Below are 10,513 nucleotides of genomic sequence, written 5' to 3'. Positions count from 1 at the left end.
ACTGTCTCTGTGCAGATCATCCGCTATCAAAACTCCGCCATCTCACTCCCCACATCCACCACTGCTGGCGGCTCACCTCCAACTGCGCAACGCTACGCGCTGTTAACAGCCAACTGCCCAACGCTACAATGGCGAGTATTACAACAATGCCAACCAGCCACAAACTGCACGCAGCACAGCTAGTGATTTTCATAGAGTGCTACGTGGCGTTACCAATATGAAAACCTAAACAGCCTACTTATATGTGTAACACATTTACGTTTCGTATTTTCGGACGTATGCTTTTCAAGTAATATATTTCACTGAATTTAATTTCTTTGGCGCTATGCAAAATTCCTGTACTTTTGTAAATAAATTATTATTATTATGTTAAAACATTTTACATATTTTATTGTAACTAAATGTGAAAAGGGTGGTGCCAGCATGGGGGCGGGGGAAGGGGGAGAGAAAATGTGACCCCCTCCAGGATCGGTCCTTGGATCCACTCAGAGACAAATTCACATGCCATTACTTTAGCTTCTAGTGCACTGACTTTCAGTCCATGATTGTTATATAATTCGTGGATGTGATTGCACTCCCTTCCAGCTGCTCTCCAGTATATGCACTTTTGGCTGTATCATTGGTTAACGTTGACGCTCAGGTGAAATGTTTTTCAGCTTCAGAGCACTTGCAGATTAGAGTCTCGTGTCAATCCTGTACATTAAGTCTACACTGCCAGCATATTTGAGCGCATCATGTGTTACAGAAGTGGAACTGTTTGAAAGTAGTCTTAGGGAGAGAACACAACACAAGACACCAACGCAGTGTCGCTTACGCCACAGCTGGCCATAAAAGCGTCCGACAAAGCCCTACTGACGTCAGACACTTCATATCTTCGTGGATACTTCTCATTATCGACAGAAACGTCAGGCGTCAGACGACAAATGGCCTTCAGTAGTACAGATGACAGTTTATCACGTGGCAGAACGTAGCAAGTCGTTTAAAGGCCGATAAACGAAATATATCCAGCGCACCACTGTTCAATACTTTTGTGTTGCTCTTGACACCATGATAATTCAGTACAACCAGCGTCATACTACTTCCGAACCCTTAATTTAGGTCGACTGAGTAGCACCTACAAAAACACAGAGCACACAGAGCAAACACACAGCCCAGTCACAATAATGCGACCGCCGCCTATGCTAGAAGTCAACGAACAGTAACCACTCATAGACGGCAGGTGCCAGCACTGACAATGTAGAGTATATGTAGCGTGTCGAGGGGAAGAAAGAAAACAGTGCAGTCGCTGTAATGTGGAAACGGAGCTGTTTATCTGACGTTCAAAAGGACATGATCACTGACTTTCGGGCCCAGAGTGGAAGCATTTCCGAAACGACGAAGTCTGTAGTGTAAACTGTTCGCGCGCCGCCGTGGTTAAGGCATATCATGCATGGCAGAATGGCGCTCTCCAAAACCGGCGTCGATGTAACTGTGGAGTACCACGAGCCATAGATGACAGTATGAAGATGGTATCTGTTCTTTCGGACATGTCCGATAGAACAGATACCATCTTCATATAGTTAAGGCTAACCGGCCATTGACCTCCTTCTTCTGTGCTGGATGCACACGCATTGCCCGAACTCTTACGGGACTCGGTAAGATTGTCTGCCGCGAGTAATGAGTGTAATGGTTGGTTGTTTGGTCGGTTTTGGGGAAGGAGACCAGACAGCGAGGTCATCGGTCTCATCGGGTTAGGGAAGGACGGGGAAGGAAGTCGGCCGTGCCCTTTGAAAGGAACCATCACGGCATTTGCCTGGAGCGATTTAGGGAAATCACGGAAAACCTAAATCAGGATGGCCGGACGCAGGATTGAACCGTCGTCCTCCCGAATGCGAGTCCAGTGTCTAACCACTGCGCCACCTCGCTCGGTGAGTGTAATGGGCAGGGGCACTACGAATGTAGTAATGTAGTGTGTGGACATTGAGTTGGGAATGTGAGTCTCACGAGGAGCGTGCAAGGGATAAGCCCCTGCAGTCGCTCTATCCTCTGTGCCCTCTGTGGTTCAGATGGATAGAGCGTCTGCCATGTAAGCAGGAGACACCGGGTTCGAGTCCCGGTCGGGGCACACATTTTCAACTGTCCCCGTCGATTTATATCAACGCCTGGCGACAGCTTAAGGTCTTGATTTAATTATCATTTCATAGATGACAGTGGTCAAAGACGGCTGCGGAGATGTGTACAGGCGAATAAATGTGCAACTGTTAAGGAACTGACCACCCAGATGAATCTAGTGGCTACCAACAGTGTCTCCTCAGCGACCGTTCAGCCTCCACAGCAGGCGCCTGATTCATGCGCCCATACCAACTGCGACGAAGGCTGGAATTTGCTCGCCACATGCCAATACAGCAACTGGGCGTCCATTGAATGGCGACAGGTAGCCTTTCCAGATGAATCGCCTTTCCAGATGAATCACCTTTCCAGATGAATCACCTGTCCACATGAATCACCTTTTATGCTCCATCGGACAGATGGCCGTTGGCGTGTACGGGGTGAAACGTCTAAAAGCAAACATTCTGCAACAACCTGGGAACGGTCCAGGCTGGAGGATGGAGCGACCCTGGGTGGTCATTCTGCACCACACAATGGATCAACACAAGTATACATTTGTCCTTGGGGACCATGTCCAACCTACATGCAGTTTGTTTGTTTCTCGGCACGATGACATCTACCAGAAGGAAAATACAACGTGTCGCACAGCTCACAGTGTACGTGGATGATTCGAAGAGTACCAGGATGAATTTATGGCAGTCGCACAGCCACCAAACTCCCTGGATTCAAACCCAGTCGAGAATCTGTGGGACCACCTCGGTAGGACTGTTGGCGCCACGGATCCTCAACAGAGGAACCTAGTGCCACTGGCATTGGAGTCGGCATGGCTCCAGATCCTTGTCGGTTCCTTCCAGAAGCTCACTGACTCTCTTCCTGCACGTCTCGCAGCGGTCCCTGCTGCAGTAGTTGGTTATTCACGCTTTTCACATTTGGTCACATTAATGGGTTCAAGCAGTGGACGAACAAGTGTACTGTAGCCTACTTCCTTTGTTTTCGGATTGCATTTCCTTTGGATTCTTCCAATGAATCTCAGTCTGGCATCTGCTTTACCGACGATCAACTTTACGTGATCATTCCATTTTAAATCACTCCTAATGCCTACTCCCAGGTAATTTATGGAATTAACTGCTTCCAGTTGCTGACCTGCTATATTGTAGCTAAATGATAAAGGATCTATCTTTCTATGTATTCGCAGCACATTACACTTGTCTACATTGACATTCAATTGCCATTCCCTGCACCATGCGTCAATTCGTTGCAGATCCTCCTGCATTTCAGTACAATTTTCCATTGTTACAACCTCTCGATATAGCACAGCCTCATCCGAAAAAAGCCTCAGTGAACTTCCGATGTTATCCACAAGGTCATTTATGTATATTGTGAATAGCAACGGTCCTACGACACTCCCCTGCGGCACACCTGAAATCACTCTTACTTCGGAAGACTTCTCTCCATTGAGAATGACATGCTGCGTTCTGTTATCTAGGAACTCTTCAATCCAATCACACAATTGGTCTGATAGTCCATATGCTCTTACTTTGTTCATTAAACGACTGTGGGGAACTGTATCGAACGCCTTGCGGAAGTCAAGAAACACGGCATCTACCTGGTGACCCGTGTCTATGGCCCTCTGAGTCTCGTGGACGAATAGCGCGAGCTGGGTTTCACACGATCGTCTTTTTCGAAACCCATGATGATTCCTACAGAGTAGATTTCTAGTCTCCAGAAAAGTCATTACACTCGAACATAATACATATTCCAAAATTCTACAACTGATTGACGTTAGAGATATAGGTCTATAGTTCTGCACATCTGTTCGACGTCCCTTCATGAAAATGGGGATAACCTGTGCCCTTTTCCAATCTTTTGGAACACTACGCTCTTCTAGAGACCTACGGTACACCGCTGCAAGAAGGGAGCAAGTTCCTTCGCGTACTCTGTGTAAAATCGAACTGGTATCCCACCAGGTCCAGCGGCCTTTCCTGTTTTGAGCGATTTTAATTGTTTTTCTATCCCTTTGTCATCTGTTTCGATATCTACCATTTTGTCATCTGTGCGACAATCTAGAGAAGGAACTACAGTGCAGTCTTCCTCCGTGAAACAACTTTGGAAAAAGAAATTTATTATTTCGGCCTTTAGTCTGTCATCCTCTGTTTCGGCACCATTTTGGTCACAGAGTGTCTGGACATTTTGTTTTGGTCCACCTACCGCTTTGACATAAGACCAAAATTTCTTAGGATTTTCTGCCAAGTCAGTACATAGAACTGGACACTGTATAATACTCGTAAAAATTGGACAGCGAAGCAGTTTACTTCTGTTGCAAATAGAAAGTCAGTGATGATCTGTAGTAATGTTACTTTCCTGCTACGTATATTCTGAAGAAAGAGTAGGCTTAACGTCCCATGAAAGACGAATCATGACAGAGGGAGCACAAACACGGATTTAGGAAGGAAATTTGCCGAATCTTTTTCAAAGAAACAATTTAACAAGTAATAGAAACCACCCAAAACTTAAACCTGGATGATCGAAAAGAGATCTGAACTGCTGTTTCCCCTGGTGCGCTAACCACCGCGCCTCCTCGCTCGGTCCTATATTCCAAGAGGCCCTTAATCAGCCGGTATGGATACCATACCCGTCATATTTCAAGATTCCTCCTGGAGTTTTATTTTCACCACGAGCTTGTCTTACAATTTATTTTACTACTGAATCTTCAATTTCTTGCAATACTGGCGACCCATCCAAGTAGCGAAAACTTCGAGTTCAGCCAGAGATACAGCGTAGAATAGGTCTCCACAGCAGTCCGAGGTAAGCAGCACAGCCAAGTGCTCTGCTCACCTGTCCAAGTCTACTTTTGGTACACATAGTTCCGACGCTCCATGATTTAACTTGCGATGCGTTGCTTCGACAAAACAGAACACAATCGGAACACCAGTTAGTAACAGAACAGAATACTTGAGAAGGCTCAAACTTTTCGGAGCACGGCGTTTCTTCGCACGTTGCTTTAAATGCGACTCCTCCAAAGACGAGTAACACGCGGGTTATTTTGATACTTCGACGCGGTCAATTTCGATTGCAGTGGGCACGGACACATTGTGACTCAAGAAAGAAGCAATCAGTGGAAAAATGCTCCTACCCTAGTATAAAAAGGCGAATATGTTCCTGTTTAAAAGACTCTGACTGAAAAGTAGGACACCAACTGCCTATCTCTACTTTCCTCAGTATCGTTAAAAATTTTCTCAAAAATTTTGGCATGCTAAAGTATATGCGCTTTTTTTAACATATAACTCACCTCTCACTCCCACAACTCACCCCAACTGTACCTTGCCCACTCACTAGTCGACCGCAGTAAGGCACTCGTACTAGTCCATTCCCACTTGCCGATTTCACTCACTCAATCAGCGCAGCTCATTGTCGTTATCTCTTTGTGCCTTTATAACCATCGCTGTATTCTGTCTCATACACTTTCCATCGTTCTGTCCTGCTACTAATGTCTCCTATCACAGTCGTTATCTCCCTCTCACTCTCACTTGCTGCTACTTTCTCATTCATTCCTTCCCACTGCCGCTGTCTCCTCTCACTGTCACTATCTATCTCTTCCTCGTTGTCACTGTTACTGACTCTCTCACTCATTATCATAGGCTCTCACCCACTTCCGCTTTCTCCGCCTCTTTTCCCTTCTCCCACTGGCACTGTTTCCGTCGCTCTTTTGCTAGCACTGTTCTGTCACTGTCAACTATGTACCACTGCTACTCTGTCCCTCTCTCTTTCTCACAATGCCATTGTCTCCCTCGCTCTTTCTGTACCACACTCACTGTCTAGTATTTTCCAAAAATTATTTTTTCTTCGTCTCCTTCCCACTGCCACTGTATCCTTCTCTCTCAGCATAAAAAAGCTCAAATATGATCGTTGTCAAACTTTTTGGGAAAATTTTTAAAGGTGTTAAGGTAGTTAGAATGAGACAGATGGTACCCCACTATTCAGTCAGTCTTTTAACAGGAACATGTTCGCCTGTTTTGCGCTCCGATAGGACCATTTTTCCACTGGTTTCCCTTTTTTCCTTGCCACAGCAGGGTATGTCACCTACAATTTGACAGCTTATTTGCGTGAAATAGAAATAACTCAAAATTATTTTTCACCTCAGACCGGATTTCACGTGCACAAAACTTTTGTTTATGCTTCAGCACTACAACATGGGTTTCCCAGAGCCCTTGTAATGATAACGGAGACACTTTATAGCATGTTTCTCCGTGATACGTTACTTTATAAACTACGTTTTCGCCACACACCGTATTTTGCTTGTGTATGTTACGTGTACATGAAAGATAACTTTGAGCCCCTACATCTCGGAAACGGATAAAGATATCGAGAAAATTTTCAAGGTTGTTTGAGATCTTAATTCGCAAAAATTTCAGCCATTAGCTGTGCTTAGCCGTCTTGGGATCCGCGCCTCCGTTTTCGTATGAAAAAATTATAAAAATCACTTTTGGGCGGTTTTCCTAAGGAATCGCTCACGAACTAATCGTCCTTCACAAACGCCTTAAGGCCCACCGTAGACCACATCAAACGCAAAAAGAACCAATCGATTTGCTCGATTTGCCTGAACAGGAAGAAATGTGCAATTTCCACACTTTCACCCTGTACCCTAGAATGGTGACACTAAGACGATCCTTCTGTTGGGTATACAAATGATTCCAAGCCCAGAGGCTGAACAAGACACTTGATCGTAACTTTCTATCACCAATAGAAACCGAGGTGTAAGCCCCGGAAGAATACCGTTTCATGAGCGGCGTTCTGAATCATATTAATTAGTGCATGCTGTCGTATGCACGCCGATGGAGTTCTCTGCTCAGACATTCACGGTTGCAGTTCGAGGTAAATGGTGCCGGTGAACGTGCTGAGAATCAACATTTTTCAGGAAAACGATTTTCTCACCAACGTGTCGAGGGTCGGTCGTGAACAAGACGATTGTGAAGGTGTTGTATTATGTTGGAGGAATTAACTTGCATCTTCCTGTGAACTGTGGTAATTGGTAGAGGCAAGTTGGAGACTATGTCTATAAAGCTTCCTACTTTTAGCATTTATTCATAGTTGATAGCTTTACAAACTGAAATACAATTTACAGCGTGGAAACAATCTATCTCAGAAGGATGATACAGCGTTGCTAATTTCGGCTGATGTCGTGGCACTTATTTCGCAGAAGCCAACCCACGGAAGAATGACTTGGCGAAGGTAGATAAGCACGCTGTTAGTTGGGTGATCTTAACGTTGTGACCAGTCAGAGTGCCTTTATAAAAAAAAAAAAAGTCTTCCCAAAAATTAGTCTTAGTTTTAGACAACTTCTGAATATTTTATGCTCGAAGCACCTATCTCGATTTTCGGTAGTAAGATATGAACCTTTCTCGGTGGCGAAGATATGCGTTTCTTTACATTTTCATCATGTCCTTAAAACAGGATCAGAATTTAAAGACGCTTTCTGTGGGTTCAAATTGGTCTTTATCGAGGCAGTAGAAAAGTTTCCATCTTTCATTTATCACTAATCTGAACTGAAGAGAACGACGGAGCTTAAATGTAACATTTTGTCGATTAATACGGAATCAGTCAGTTTGGCAATATACTGCAATTAAATAAGAAGACCGAAGTCCATCCGGTACGTCAACAGACACAGAAATGAAGTAATCAATAAAAGCTAATTTGTTCTCTGATCCTCGAGAAACTGATATTATACATAAGAAAAATATGTGTAGTGCATGCTGCTTGCTTTTTTGTGCAATTAAAATTATTAAAATTGATGCTAGTTACTAACAGCAAATGCAACTAGTGGAACCAAAATGTTTTCTATATATTTTATCAGCTCTGTGGCTTTAATACACCAAATAGAAAAATTAAATTTTCCAGCTTTCATTCATACCAATCGACTGTCATCGTTGTCGTGCAAATACAATAAATTTAATTTTGTCGAGTTCCAGCCTTTTGACGTTATACACTCAGGGCGGTATAGACCTTGTTCTGTCCGAAAACCTTTCACTTTGTGTCACTGCAGACCGGAACTTTTTTCGGTACAGTTGTGAAAATATTACTTATTATAGGACTAGGTGCAGTTTTTTCCTTCGTCATCGATAGCTATACCCACTGTAATTATTCGTTCAAATTAAAACAGGAGGTAGATAAAATAAAAAAATATTTTTCTATAAGAAACATATGGTCTCTGACGTCAACCCGTAATGTTAGGAAACTTTTTCTTTTTTTTTTAGTGGTGCTGGCGTAAGATGCTGTATCGGTGTCGCTGACTGAGAATGGTGCCGACGTTCAAACCTGCTTTGTGTACAGAAGGTTGGCTCTTAGTTGTCAGTGGAAACACACCGATTCATTCGCAAGCATCACCGCCTTCTGACAACAGCGTTAACTTCTTTGTAAACACATCGTTCAGTCGCAATCATTACCGCCTTGGGACAACGGACAACAGCAGGGAACGTGGAACCGTCTACGTATACTGAAATGGCTTACATGCATCAGGTATACGGGTCTGTGAACGTAAATGGACGAGCTGCAGTGAGAGACAGTATCGACAGCGGTTGCCCACCCGAGGGGTTCCACGACACCAGACATTCAACGTCTGCATCGCGTGCTATGTTGAAGAGGCACGTCCCGTACAAGTACGCATGATGCAGGTCGGAATCGAACAGTGCGAACTCTCGTCATACATGATAGGGAGCTTCAACCTTTCCATCTTCAGCGTGTGGCAGCACTAGCACCTGAAAGTTTTCCCCAGCGCCTGCAGTTCGCACAGTGGTTTTTACAACAGGCTGCCCTGCACCACCAATTTCCGGCCGTGGTCCTGTATATCGACTAGGCTTTGTTTAATCGTGTAAGCTGTTTCAGTTTCCACAATTCGGGTGGTTGGGCACAACTGAATGCGCGGTATGCTCAATATCGTGCTCATCAACAGTGATTTGGTGTTAATAATGGGCCATCATTCTCGGTGATAGGTTGACTGGACCATACAGTCTACCATTCCGCCTCAATGAACGGAGGAACGGAGATACCGCATCTTCGTGGAAAATGTGTTGCCAGAACTACTGAAGGATGTGCCTCTGAAAGTTACACAAAGGATCTACTTCCATGACGATGGGGCGCCACCCATTTCAAGATTACTGTGACGAATCATCTGAGAGCCACCTTATGGAATCGATGTACCGGACGAGGTGGCCCTGTGGCCTTGCCACCCAGGTCACCTGACCTTACGTGTCTGGTTTTCTTCCTCTGGCAGCAAATGGAGCAACCGGTGTATGAAACCGTTGTGGGAACAGAAAAACACCTCGTCGCTAAAATTTCCGTCGCTGCTAGTACCATTGCGGACTCGCCAGCAATCTTCGAAAGGACACGACAGTCAATGGTCCGATGATGTACTGCGTGCATACAGGCCAACGATCGGGTATTCGAGCAGTTCCTGTGGTCACCACTGCCGTAACTAGCATGCTAAACTACATTCTGTGTAAATCGTCCATAGCGTCAGAAATGGCTGTCTGGGATCATATGCCCCAGAATTAAATATATTCGTTTTGAAATTCTCTACTTCCTGTACTAATCCGAAAGTACAGTTTTGGAATACCTTGTATGTGATCGTACTCGATCTTCTGTTAGGTCTTAATACAGTCGTCTGAAGAATAGACTTACTGAGGAACAGGTGATACAGTGTAATACAGACGTGTAAGTGAAATGCTTCCTCCACAGACCGTCTCCATGTCACTGAACGACAGATCAGAATCGCCTTCTGCCACGTTGTGAGTTCGCCGTCAGAGGCGTGGCCGCTCTCGCTGCAAGTCAGCGGCTTTCGCCAACGCAGCGCTGGCCTCGCGTCACGGCCGTCGCGCGAGCCGGCTCTGCCAGTCACCGTTACGTTCTAACGGCATCGAGACACACTTTCCGTAATATGTACAACTCACATAGAATCTGCTAACTGGCTCGTTGGTCTAGGGGTATGATTCTCGCTTCGGGTGCGAGAGGTCCCGGGTTCAAATCCCGGACGAGCCCGTTAATTTTATCGTTGCTAGAGAGAAAGGTAATTAGTTCTTCTAAACTTCTCATCTGAATTCATACATTTTTTCTACCTGAATTTATCGGAAAGATTGATACATATTGTGTGTGTCTATCTGTAACTCGAAACATTTTCAAAAGAACTAAGTACACGGCAATAGATCGGAAGGGAAACTGAGATCAGGGGTTTCAAATTCCGTCGGCGGCTACCTCTTTGCAAACGTGATGGATGAAGTTAGAATAAGAAATCCGACGTGTTCTTTTAAAACGACCACGTCTTTACAAACGTAATGGAAGAAGTTAGAATAAGAAATCCGATGTGTTCCTTTAAAACGACCCAGCCCGGTATTAACATTAACTGATCCAAGTAAGCTGCGGGAAACCTAAGCCC

At 44.7% G+C, this 10,513-nt stretch overlaps 1 non-coding gene across 1 annotated transcript; it reads left to right on the top strand.

The window, feature by feature from the left end:
* The first annotated feature begins 10,047 nt into the window (after window positions 1–10,047).
* On the top strand, window positions 10,048–10,119 carry Trnap-cgg. The gene has a single exon. It is a non-coding gene; the product is annotated as a tRNA-Pro (tRNA).
* The last annotated feature ends 394 nt before the right edge of the window (window positions 10,120–10,513 follow it).

Source organism: Schistocerca piceifrons, chromosome 1, assembly GCF_021461385.2.
Source record: "Schistocerca piceifrons isolate TAMUIC-IGC-003096 chromosome 1, iqSchPice1.1, whole genome shotgun sequence".
Taxonomy (NCBI): domain Eukaryota; kingdom Metazoa; phylum Arthropoda; class Insecta; order Orthoptera; family Acrididae; genus Schistocerca; species Schistocerca piceifrons.
Note: the sequence above shows the minus strand (reverse complement) of the source record. Positions and strands in the feature narration are given on the sequence as shown.